At 39.8% G+C, this 12,834-nt stretch overlaps 1 pseudogene; it reads left to right on the forward strand.

The window, feature by feature from the left end:
* Positions 1 to 12,558, forward strand: part of LOC127625049 (zinc finger protein 208-like) — a 632,925-nt pseudogene extending 620,367 nt beyond the window's left edge.
* The last annotated feature ends 276 nt before the right edge of the window (positions 12,559 to 12,834 follow it).

Here is a 12,834-nt window from a genome sequence, read left to right on the forward strand (position 1 = left end):
TTAATGTACACATGAGACTTCACACTGGAGAGAGACCTTACACATGCAATCAGTGTGGGAAATGTTTTGCATCTGCTGTCTATCTCAAGAGCCATCTCCTCTCTCATTCTGAAGTAAGGCCTTTTGAATGTGATAAAACATGTGTTTTTATTTCAGGCATAAGTCAACATATGAAAACTCACACAAATGAGAAGCCTTACAAGTGTCCTTTTTGTGCAAAGCGTTTTGCATGCCCCTCCTATTTTAAACAGCACCAGAAAATACATATCGGTGTGGCAGCTCATATGTGCTTTGAATGTGAGAAGACCTTTACTACAGCAGGCCACTTGAGAGAGCACCAAATAATTCATACTGGAGAGAAACCTTACAAGTGTTCACACTGTGAAAAGAGTTTCACTCAGTCACAAGACCTGCAAACACATGAGAGAATTCATACTGGAGAGAAACCATACAAGTGCTCACACTGTGAAAAGAGTTTCACTCAGTCAGAAAACCTGAAAAAACATGAGAGAATTCATACTGGAGTGAAACCATACAAGTGCTCACATTGTGGAAAGAGTTTCACTCAGTCAGAAAACCTGAAAACACACGAGAGGATCCATACTGGAGATAAACCATACAAGTGCTCACACTGTGGAAAGAGTTTCACTCAGTCAGAAAACCTGAAAAAACATGAGAGAATTCATACTGGAGAGAAACCATACAAGTGCTCACATTGTGGAAAGAGTTTCACTCAGTCAGAAAACCTGAAAAAACATGAGAGAATTCATACTGGAGAGAAACCGTACAAGTGCTCACATTGTGGAAAGAGTTACACTCAGTCAGAAAACCTGAAAAAACACGAGAGGATCCATACTTGAGAGAAACCATACCACTGCTCTTCATGTGGGAGGAGATTCAACCAATCAAGTAATTTACAAATACATACAAAAAAGAATTGCCCAAGTAAACACAATGGATATTTAGGTCCAGCTCTATCAAGTAATAGTTTGAAATTTAGAAAAACCCAAAGATGAAATTTCTCCCAATAGAGCAGCATCAACGAAGATAAAAACAAAGGAATATTTGTAAGAATGCTTTTCTGTTTGAGTGGGATAAAGTGTTGCAGAGCAGATCATGCAGTTGCTCATATGAAAAGGTGTTTCTTAAAGTAATCAAAGAGAGAAGTCCTCCTTCAGGTACAATGCTTCAAGTAAATACTTGAAAACTCAGATAATCCCAAAGATAGAATTTCTTCCAAAAGAGCAGCAACATCTACGAGAGTCATTTGACATTTGAGGTGTGAAACGCTAAACCATCCTGAATGCATCCCAGACAGCAGCAAAAAAACGTATCTGTCAATAAACCACTAAAACAAGAGTTTAAACTTTGTTGGTTATGTGCGGCTTTAAAAGGAAGTTACCATCCAAAATGGTAACTTCAAAAATAATGTTTATTCACAACTCACATTTTAAATAATTTATCATGGAAATTTTGGTTGAGGTAATCTTACAATATTACAACTTGGCTATCATGATTGTGGTCTCTTCAAAGTGACCTTGAGAGGCAGATTTTGTTATACAGACAACAAATAAAATGGACACCATGTATTTTCTTAATCGTCCTATTTTTCATGACATCTCTCTTCAGTCTAAACGCTATTATTACACTTTACACAGTGTATAAGGATCATGTCCTTCTAAATTAAGGATGCTAAGCAAAAGCAGAACTCAATTAATTTGAACAAACCAGCAGCAAATACCATCGTTGTCTTCCTTCCGGCTGATCTGATCTACACCAAAATCAGTGTATATAGAATTTAAGAAATGCACATGGCTGTAATGCAAAACAAATTGGACAAATGTTGTGCCTGTTGTGTGCATCTCATATTTGATAAGCTAGTTGGCGGTCTTCTTCAACATGCTAATGTTTTCAACTGGCAAACGTATACGTCACTTCCTCAACTGGCATACTTCAGCTACTCAATTACACATGGTGTTGTAATGAACTGGCCATGGAGACGGTATTAGGATCCATGTGCTGGAAGTTTATTAGAACACAAGCAAACAATCCAAATTGGTTGGCAGATAGAGGTAGTCGTTATGCAGGTGGTACAATCCAATAAACCATAAAGTCAGTCCAACATGGCAAACAAAACAAAGGGGTATCCAAAAAGCAGAAAATCCAGGAAAACAAATATGCATATGGAGATCAAACGATTTATGGATTAATAGCCCATATATTTGCTTTTTGCTTCATTTGTTATTGTTAAAATGATGCCATTGTTTGTAGAGTTTGTCAATGGCATCAACCAAACAGGTGCCATTTTTTATGATAAAGAATCTTATGTTGACAATCGTAACAGTACCTTTAATACACCAAAACATTTTTATTAACTTGATAAACTATTTGTATTTACATTAATGCTACACATTAGTTCTTTGATATAGTCTATAAAAAATGAGTAGCCCAGATTGCCGTATGGATGATGGGGCAGGGCGATATGTTGGTCGCTCTGCCCCTAAATACCAAATAGCTCTGACACAAGGGGCTGTTCAAATTTAAAACAGTGGAACGATTTAGGAGGAGGTGAACATGGAGGTGAGAGAAACTGGTTGGTGTAAAGTTAATGTGTATTTTTTTAAAACATGATGTTCGGGGGCCTGGGTAGCTGAGTGAGTAAATACGCTGACTACCAACCCTGGAGTCAGGAGTTTGAATCCAGTGCATGCGGAGTGACTTCAGGCAGGTCTCCTAAGCAAACAAATTGGCCTGTTTGCTAGGGTTGGTAGAGTCACATGGGGTAACATCCTCGTGGTTGCTATAATGTGGTTCTCGCTCTCGGTGGGGCGTGTGGTGAGATGTGCGTGGATGCCATGGAGAACAGCGTGAAGCCTCCACATGTTGCGGCGCCGTTTTGTGGTCCATTCTGCATACTCATTGTTGCTTATCGCAGCCCATTTGGCACGTTTTGCAGACGAACCACCGGCCCGCTTGGTTCTCCCGATGGACATTCAGCCCCTGATCGACTTAAAGTGGATCGTGAAAATGCCAGGCTAGCTCCTTGCCTGGCAGCTCTGCTGTCATTGGTGTGTGAATGTGTGTGTGAATGGGACACAGTGTAAAGCACTTTGGTTACCTCTAAGGTTAAAAAAAAAAGCGCTATATAAGTGCAGACCATTTACCATTCTGATTTTTCCAGGATCTTAAGCAAAGAGTTAAAAAAAGGTTAGGCCTTAAAATACATAAATGAAATACAGGTACACCTCCAATTAGCCTATCAGAAGCTAATTGCATAAAGGCTTGACATCATTTTCTGGAACTATCTAAGCTGCTTAAAGGCACAGTTAACTTGGTGTATGTAAACTTCTGACCCACTGAATTTGGGATATATTCAATTATAAGTGAAAAAAATCTGTCTGTAAACAATTGTTGGGGAAATTACTTGTCATGCACAAAGTAGATGTCCTAAACGATTTGTCAAAACATCACTCATGTGCATGAGCATGTGAACTAATCTCACACTCAGGATCAAAGCATGAGTGGATAGAGAAAGTTGATGAGCAGCATCATGGTATCAATAAAGCTTGATTGGATTGGATTTGCCAACTGAAATCAATATAATGCCACAAAAGCTTCAGAGCTAAAGAGATTTTTCATATGAAGATTGCGATTCATCGGAAAATCAATGTTTTTTTACCCAAACCTATTTATAATGCGGATTGAAATATGATGATGCACAAAATGTTCTTTCTCATCTCTACAGAGTGTTGAATGTCTTGAATCTTGAAATGTTTTTATTCTGTCCTGGATCAACTGCTGCACGTCTGTCTGTCTTTACCAGCTGATTCTACAGACAGAGAATGGTATTGGTGTTGCACGAATGTGTCGCGAGTGTGTGTCTAGTGCATTTGGTTAGGGTTATGGTTGGCTCCATGATGTCAAATGTTTCAATTGCATTGTGGGGGGGGGGCACATAGGGATAATTTTGGGGCACAAAGCACACCCCTATATCTGGCCCTGATTACTAGTCTCTCTGCAACCGAACTGATATGTTGTGAAATATTTTGAAAATAATGTGTTGCTAGGAAGATGATCGAATATGTTTACTCTTTGTTGCTGAGAAAGGCATTCAACAACAAACAATACACAAAAGTATTAAATACAAAGATAGTATTGTTAGGGGTATAATAGTTATGACCTGGATCAGATAAGGAGAAAGAAAAACCAGGAGTCAAGAAGTTCAATCAAAGAATCCAAAATTTACTGAAGAATAGTTTGCAGTGAAATTGGTAGAGCCAGAGGCAAAGTCTCACGAGGAGATCGAAAGCTAACTCATACCTTACACAAAATTTTACATCAATTATACCATTTACAAGGACGTATATTCTATTATTTAACTCCTGATTGGCTAACAGAGCATAAAGTCACAACATATAGCACATCAAAATTAATTAAAGCTATAGCACATCAACATTAATCAGCGCAATTGTCGTCCTGGCCCGAGATTTACATCTGAAGTGACCTCGCAGATGGTCTCGGGCGTCTTCGAGTCTGCCTGCTGTGTCTCCCTGGATTCAAAACCTGGGTAGAAGGTCAATACGCACACACGAAACACTGACGAACGACAGTGTTTCTCTGCGCACAAGGGAACCAGAGCACACATTTATCAGGTCATTTTAACCAAAACAGTGAGATAAGAAATATTCACCCCTCAGGCAATGGAGAGGAAAGAAATAATAAGAGAAAAGTTACACTTCTACTTATTCAAGTGCTATCACATAGGATTTTAAATCATATAATTAGTCATGGACAGGTAAAAATCAACCACAGCATACATCTGGAACATATGTTTAACATTCTCCCTGCCCCCTCTCATCACAGCTAAGCTTATCCCCAAAGGACCTTCAGACTACGTGCAGGACAGAGAGAAAGACTCTGGAATGTTCCTTAAAAGACACTAGTTAACATTCCAACACACATATGATTCAAAGTATATTTCAGTTATGCATAAGAAAATAGAATTGATTATGTATCACTTTATTAAAGAAGTTAAGCAACAGAATATAGATAGATATTGATATAAAAGGATATATATATATATATATATATATGTATTGATATATCTGAAGAGACAAGGGATTTCGACCCTCACCCTTCAGTATACACAGATGAACCAAAAAATCATGGCCACTCACGGGCGAAGGCGAACTTTATAGTTGATAATCTCCTAACAAGGGTACATGTCAAGGTCTGGGTAGATTAGATGGCAAATTAAACAATCTGTTCTCGTATTCAACAAGTTCAATGCTGGAGAAATGGGCAGGTGTAAAGACATAAGCGACTTTGACAAGAGCTAAGTTGTTATGGCCAGATGACTGGGCCAGAGCATCTCTGAAACACCTAGGCCTGTGGGGTGCTCCTGGAGACAGGGTGCTGATTAAATTGTTATAAATAAATACATATACATTAGCTGTATGATTACATCAGTTACTGGAACGTTACTTACCTTGTGTTGGGAAAATCAGTTGTTTTTATCTGAGCTCAGTAAACTAGCTAGCTCCATTATGATGCCATAGTTAAATCAGAGATTAGTTGGCTAACTTGTTGCACCTCAGTTAATTAAACACTTTGCCCAAATTAAATGCTTGACCATTGAAATGCCAGTAAATGAGAAGTAGATTGATTTATGCACAGTTAATTTTTAAAGGGCCAGACTTCCTATTTCAGGGTTTTTTTAAGCTGGCAAGTGAGAAGTTGTCCATACAATGTTAAATCAGTAATTTACCTCCATGCCATGTAAACAAATAAATATCAGTAATTTTTGTTTTGGTTCTTTATTTTAGTCAAAGCAAGCGTCAAAAGCCCTATTCAGATGGGGCTAATTTTCCCTGAGAAGGTCAGGGAAATTCCTGTTTCACAAACATACTTTGTGATTTTAACATTCTCCGAATCTGACAAGTCTGTGTTTTTCTTTAACAACCTCTAAAAATAATGTAAATAATATTTTTCGGCAAACTCAAGGGTCCTCTGAGAAATCAAATCCAATCCTAATGAGAATGTCTGGGATTGCTGATATTGAATATTCACAATGCATCTCTTCATGAATTTTACTTGCATGAACTACCGTTAAGATCATACTTATGCGTGTCAATCTTCTGCCTGTGTGACGCTCCTATTCTACCTGCTCCGTACGGGACTCGAACTGGTGTCTCCAGCATGGGAGGCGGGTGCGCTAACAAGGAGGCTAAAGACTACTGCCCCTAGCACAGCTGGCCACCGTTACACTCACCCCCCAAAACCTCACTCCCATCCGGGTCATGGCACCATTGTGACGCTCCTGTTCTACCCACTCCATACGGGACTCGAACTGGCATCTCCAGCATGGGAGGCGGGTACGCTAACAAGGAGGCTAAAGGCTACTGCCCCTAGTGTCAGTCGCTAGTGCACCACTTGAGGTCAGGAGAGTGAGGTTAATAGACATTGCACAGCTATCTATCAACCGGCCTCCGTTACGCTCACCCCCTACACCTTACTCCCACCCGGGTCATGACACCATTGTGATGCTCCTGTTCTGCCCGCTCTGTATGGGACTCGAACCGGCATGGGAGGTGGGTACGCTAACAAGGAGGCTAAAGGCTACTGCCCCTAGTGTCAGTTGCTAGTGCACCTCTTAAGGTCAGGAGAGTGAGGTTAATATACATTGCACAGCTATCTATCAGCTGGACACCGTTACACTCACCCCCCTAAACCTCATTCCCATCCGGGTCATGGCACCATGTGACGCTCCTGTTCTTACCACTCCATATGGGACTCGAACCGGCATCTCCGGCATGGGATGCGGGTGCGCTAACAACACTAATATGTATAACATAATACTCTAATATTTCGTTGGATCACATTTAGCTTTAATTATGGCACGCATTCGTTGTGGCGTTGTTTTGACAACATTATGCAATGTCACAACATTTATTTCCATCCAGAGTTGCATTAATTTTGGGCCGAGATCTTGTATTGATGACGGGAGAGTCTAACCACTTTCCTTAAAGTCTTCTCCAGCACATCCCAAAGACTTTCAGTTGGGTTAAGGTCAGGACTGGTGGCCAATTCATGTGTGAAAATGATATCTCATGCTCCCTGAACCGCTCTTTCACAATCTGAGCCCATGAATCTTGGCGAGATCTTGGAATATGCTTGTGCCGTCAGAGAATAAAAAAAAAATCCATTGATGGGATAACCTGGTCATTTAGTACATTCAGGTAGTCAGCTGACTTGAAAGCAAAACATGACTCATTGTTTATAACATTACTGAGCCTAGACCTGACCAACTGAAGCAACCCCAGATTATAACACTGCCTCCTGAGGCATACAATGGGCACTATGCATGACGGGTGCATTGCTTCATGCGCTTCCCTTCTTACCGTGACGTGCCCATTGCTTTAGAGTAGAGTAAATCTGGACTCATCAGACCACATGACCTTTTTCCATTGCTCCACAGTCCAATCTTTATACACCCTAGCAAATTAAATTCCTTTTTTTTGCGATTAGCCTCTAACATGTGGCTTTCTTGTGGCCACACAGCTGTTAAGTCCCAATTCTGTAACGATTGTACGTGTGGAAATGCTCTTTCGTGAGTTTGACTACTGTTGATTTGATCCAATCCTAGGCTCTTAAATGTAAATAATACCATTTATTAAAATCTTAGATAACAGGTTGGCTTTCTGTGTGGAATAGTGTTAACACTCCATCATTAGAGACTATTTAATTATTATTATTATTGAATTTATGTCAGTGGGAATAGAAAATCTGACACTGTAAAACAGTTTGTATTTTAAAGTTAGGCAACATGGCTGATTAATTAGATGTAGGTATTTTATACACTTCAGTCCAACAGGAGGCGGACTTTTACCAGAAGTTGTTTTGCAAACCGCCAGAAAACACAAGAACAAGAAAGAACTCCGACCAACAAAATAGTGCACTATATAGTGATTAGGGGACGATTTTGGACACAGCTACTGTGTGAGCGCTTAGTTCGGTACGTGTTTATTGTGTTTTACGTCATTTGTGAGAATATTTATTTTAATATATAATTTTCTGTGCATGTTGTACATGATTCTCTCTTTGGCGTTTTAATGACTGTAAAAGAAGCGTTTTATCAACGCGTGTCGCTTGTTTTGTGACGCTCTTTAAATCCAGCGACTGACTGTAAATGAAGGGGATATTAGTGAGACGGGCACAAACAAACGCTTTTTGGTTTCCTCAAGTTTGTGTAAATACTTTTGGGATTACTGGTCATATGCAAGAGATGAACAAAACAACTAAAACACTTTCTGTCTGTCTGTGGCTAAACTCATGTTTATATTTTAGTCCAGTTTGAACACGTGTTGGTGAAGTTCTATTTGGACAAACTTTGTCTTGAACGTTCCAGAAACGTCGCGCTAATGTCCTAAAAACGTCGCTTAAACGTTCCATAAGAGACGTTGTAATGTTCCTCTGATTACTTATACGAGTTGACGTTGTCATAATTATATTATTTTTGTAGAAACAGTTAATGTGCCTTTTGGATATCACACTTAATTGGCTAAATCTTTGCCAACAAAAGGAGAATTTAACACGTGCTAAATATATCACTTCAGTAAATGGTGATTTTTGCCAAGGTACACCCCTATTAAATTAGTTAAACTTGCTTTTTTTTGTTTGCTATTTTGCATGTAGTTCACCTGTGTGAACATATTTTCCCACATGTGGCTGTTTACTCTTAAGATTCCTTATGCTCTTTTATATCCTTTTAATTTTGCAAATAAATACAGTGAGTAACTACATTTGTTTTTTGATTAAATATATTTATGCGGATATATACTTATCGGCCACTTTGTTTGGTACACATGCACATCTACTTATTCATGCGATTATCTAATCAGCCAATGGTGTGGCAGTAGTGTAATGCATAAAATCATTCAGATACGGGTCAGGAGCTTCAGTCAATGTTCTCATCGACCATCAGAATTAAGAAAAATGTGATCTCTGTGATTTGGAGTGTGGCATGATTGTTGGTGCCAGACGGGCTGGTTTGAGTGTTTCTATAACTGCTGATCTCCTGGGATATTCGCACACAATAATCTCTAGAGTGTATAGAGAATGAAGCGAATGGCTCGACTCGAACACGAGAAATCGCTTCTTTCACGTATTCCGCGTGGGGGCGTTGTCGCGAAAGCCTATCAGCATTGAGATTGTCCGGATGTCACTGACGTACTAGCAGAAGAAATCAGGAAAAATGGATGAGAAAATGGTTGTAGCGGTGTGTTGGCACCTGGAATTGTATGACACAATATCAACGTATCTGGGACTTCCACAACTGATACAGAGCAGCGATCGTTTTGATATCGGCCATGGTTGATGGCAGAAATATACGTTGTCGTAGAAGCCCCTCCTCCTGTCCTTTTCCGGAAGAGTAGGGGGAATACTTGTGGGTTCGCGTAACTCTCGCGAACGCGAGTTTAAGCACAAATTTAATCCAGCGGTCAAACTCGCACGAGCAATGCAAGGCGCAATTTTTCGTGTTGTTTGTGAACACAGGATAAGACTGTAAAGCTGTCGTGTGTAAGTCACATTGCTCGCTGGTGCCAGATAGAGTCGGTGTTCGGTACTACTGTTACTGCAGAAAAACTGGTATCGTTACATCTTTTTTATTTAATACTTGGTACCGAAGCACCAGTACTTTTGACAACACTATCAGCAACCATTTGATGCATGTTTTACAATTTAAGAACGAAATAAAAGATTTTGATCTGCTGCATGACACCACACTTAAGCCAAGTGTACACTACATGACTTTTTTTCGTCATGCTGGTGCACACAGTACAGGACTGTAGTGTATCAACTACACGACCAATCGTCCCTAACTGAGGCCATGTATTCACTGGTATTAAAATGCTTTTTGGGTGAGCCGATCAAAAATGTACAAGCGAGACATCACTGTTACACCTGGTCACCTCATTTGGCCACTTGTGTTCGGATTTCGAGGAGAGAGTTTCATTACGTCTGTTTATTACTTGATGATAATAAACCGCATAAAAGTAACAGACAAGAAAGCGCTAAAAACCATCACAGTTTCTCTTAGTTATTCACAAACATGACGTTTAGAGCTTGTCTAGAGTTATTTTAGTGCAGTACCTGTAACTGAGCTTCTATTGTGCATGTTGCGCTCATACGTTTCCCTGTTGTGCATGTTCATGCATTTGCTTTTTAAAATGTTCAGATCATACGCTTGTTTCCCTTAAATGCGTACGTAACCAGCGATAAAACGGCAGTTACAGCTTCCTTTAATGTCGTCCTGTTTCAAATGGATCGCTTAAAATGAAGATAATGAAATTCATTCACAAACTTGTGTAGTTTATTCTTGATAACATGTCACCAAACATGAAAGAACGGCTCACGCCTCTTTTTATGCTTATTTGCGCTAATTTGCAAAGGAAAAACAAACCCAACCATGTGATTAGTGGCCGCCCCGCTCTACCAGCTGAGCCACAGCCGCCCCCAAAAGCATTTGGGAAAAGACTCATTATTGGGAGCTCAAGCCTCAAATGTTGTGGCCTAGTGTCCCTGGACATGTCATGTAATTCGATGAAAATGTTTAATTTGACAGCTGTTTGACACCCCTAGTATGAATATATGGACCTTGCACAGCAAAAATCACAACTAAATACATTTGTCCCTCTTGAATTGATTTTTGTTAATTTACTGTGTTCATTGCAGATCTGATGGAGGTGCAAGAGGAAAGTCAAGAACTGAATGAAGTGGAGAAACTTCAGTGGGAGAAACATCATGATTTCACAAATGGAGGAAAATCTTTGAGTGACTCAAAGACTGAAAAGAATCCCTCACCAAATAATCTTCAAGGAAGACCAGCCAAGAAATCTTTCTCCTGCTCACAGTGTGGAAATAGTTTCACAAATAAAAGCCAGCTTAATATACACATGAGAGTTCATACTGGAGAGAAGCCTTACACGTGTCATCAGTGTGGAAAAAGTTTCACACTTAAAGGAAAACTTACAATGCACACAATAAATCACACAGGAGAATGGCCTTACACGTGCCATCTGTGTGGAAAAGGTTTCAAATGTGCAACTACTCTCAAAAAGCATTTCCGCTGTCACTCTGGAGTAAAACCATTTGAATATGCAAACTATGGTAAAAGATTGGTTGAGGATTCAGACCTAAACCAACATCTGAAAACTCACACAAATGAGAAGCCTTACAAGTGCTCTTTTTGTGGAAAGAGTCTTGCACAACTGTACAGTTTAAAAGAGCACCAGAAAATACATACATTTTCTGGGGTTCATATGTGCTTTGAATGTGGGAAGACCTTTATTACAGCCAGGAACCTGAAACAGCATCAAAGAATCCATACTGGAGAAAAACCTTATAAGTGCTCGCACTGTGGAAAGAGTTTCGCTTTGTCAGAAACTCTTAAAATACACACGAGAATTCATACTGGAGAGAAACCATTCCAGTGCTCGTACTGTGAAAAGTCTTTTACTCAGTCACAACACCTGAAATCACACGAGATAATTCATACTGGAGAGAAACCTTACAAGTGCTCACACTGCGAAAAACAATTCACTCACTCAGAAACCCTGAAAACACACGAGCGAATTCATACTGGAGAGAAACCATACAAGTGCACGCTCTGTGGAAAGAGTTTCACTTGCTCATCAATCCTGTCAAAACACAAGAGAACCCACACCGGAGAGAAACCATACAAGTGCTCACACTGTGAAAAGAGTTACACTCAGTCACATAATCTCAAAACACATGAGAGAAACCATACTGGAGAAAAACCATAACACTGCTCTTCACATGGGAAAAGTTTCAACCAATTGGTTACAACAACATGTCAAAATAAATTGCCCCAGCAGTCACAGTGAGCAAGATTCATCATCAGGTTCAACAATATCAAGTAAATAGTTTGAAATTCAGATAAACCCAAAAATGTAAAAGGCCCCCAATTTCCACAAAACTAAGCTGTTGATTAAGACACACCCTCTTTCCAAAACCACACCCACCAAAGATACCTTTGTACCGTCAATGAGCAGAAGATCAGCATTGCGTCTTCTCATGCTTGTCAAACACAACAGTAGCATGATAGCACCCTCAACTAACAACTGTTATGAATTTGAATATGCTGGTGAATCTGCTCATTGAATCTGCTTCAACTACTACAATGCGAGTCAATTGGGTCAGGTGGTAGAGCGGGTCGGCCACTAATCGCAGGGTTGGTGGTTCGATTCCCGGCCCACACGACTCCACATGCCGAAGTGTCCTTGGGCAAGAAACTGAACCCCAAGTTGCTCCCAATGGCAGGCTAGTGCCTTGCACGGCAGCTCTGCCGCCATTGGTGTGTGAATGGGTGAATGAGATGCAGTGTAAAGTGCTTTGAGTACCGCTAAAGTTATATACAGTGGGTACGGAAAGTATTCAGACCCCCTTACATTTTTCACTCTTTGTTATATTGCAGCCATTTGCTAAAATCATTTAAGTTCATTTTTTTTCCTCATTATTGTACACACAGCACCCCATATTGACAGAAAAACACAGAATTGTTGACATTTTTGCACGTTTATTAAAAAAGAAAAACTGAAATATCACATGGTCCTAAGTATTCAGACCCTTTGTTCAGTATTTAGTAGAAGCACCCTTTTGATCTAATACATCCATGAGCCATAGCTTAGCTTCAAGCAAGCACCATTAATAAACCTGGACTTTTCTTTCAGTTCTGCTTTTATAACAGTAAACTAACATGCCCAGAAGGTTGCAGGGAGATTTTGTTATGACAGTATAAAAAGAGGAACAAAT

This window comes from Xyrauchen texanus, chromosome 31, assembly GCF_025860055.1.
Source record: "Xyrauchen texanus isolate HMW12.3.18 chromosome 31, RBS_HiC_50CHRs, whole genome shotgun sequence".
NCBI lineage: Eukaryota > Metazoa > Chordata > Actinopteri > Cypriniformes > Catostomidae > Xyrauchen > Xyrauchen texanus.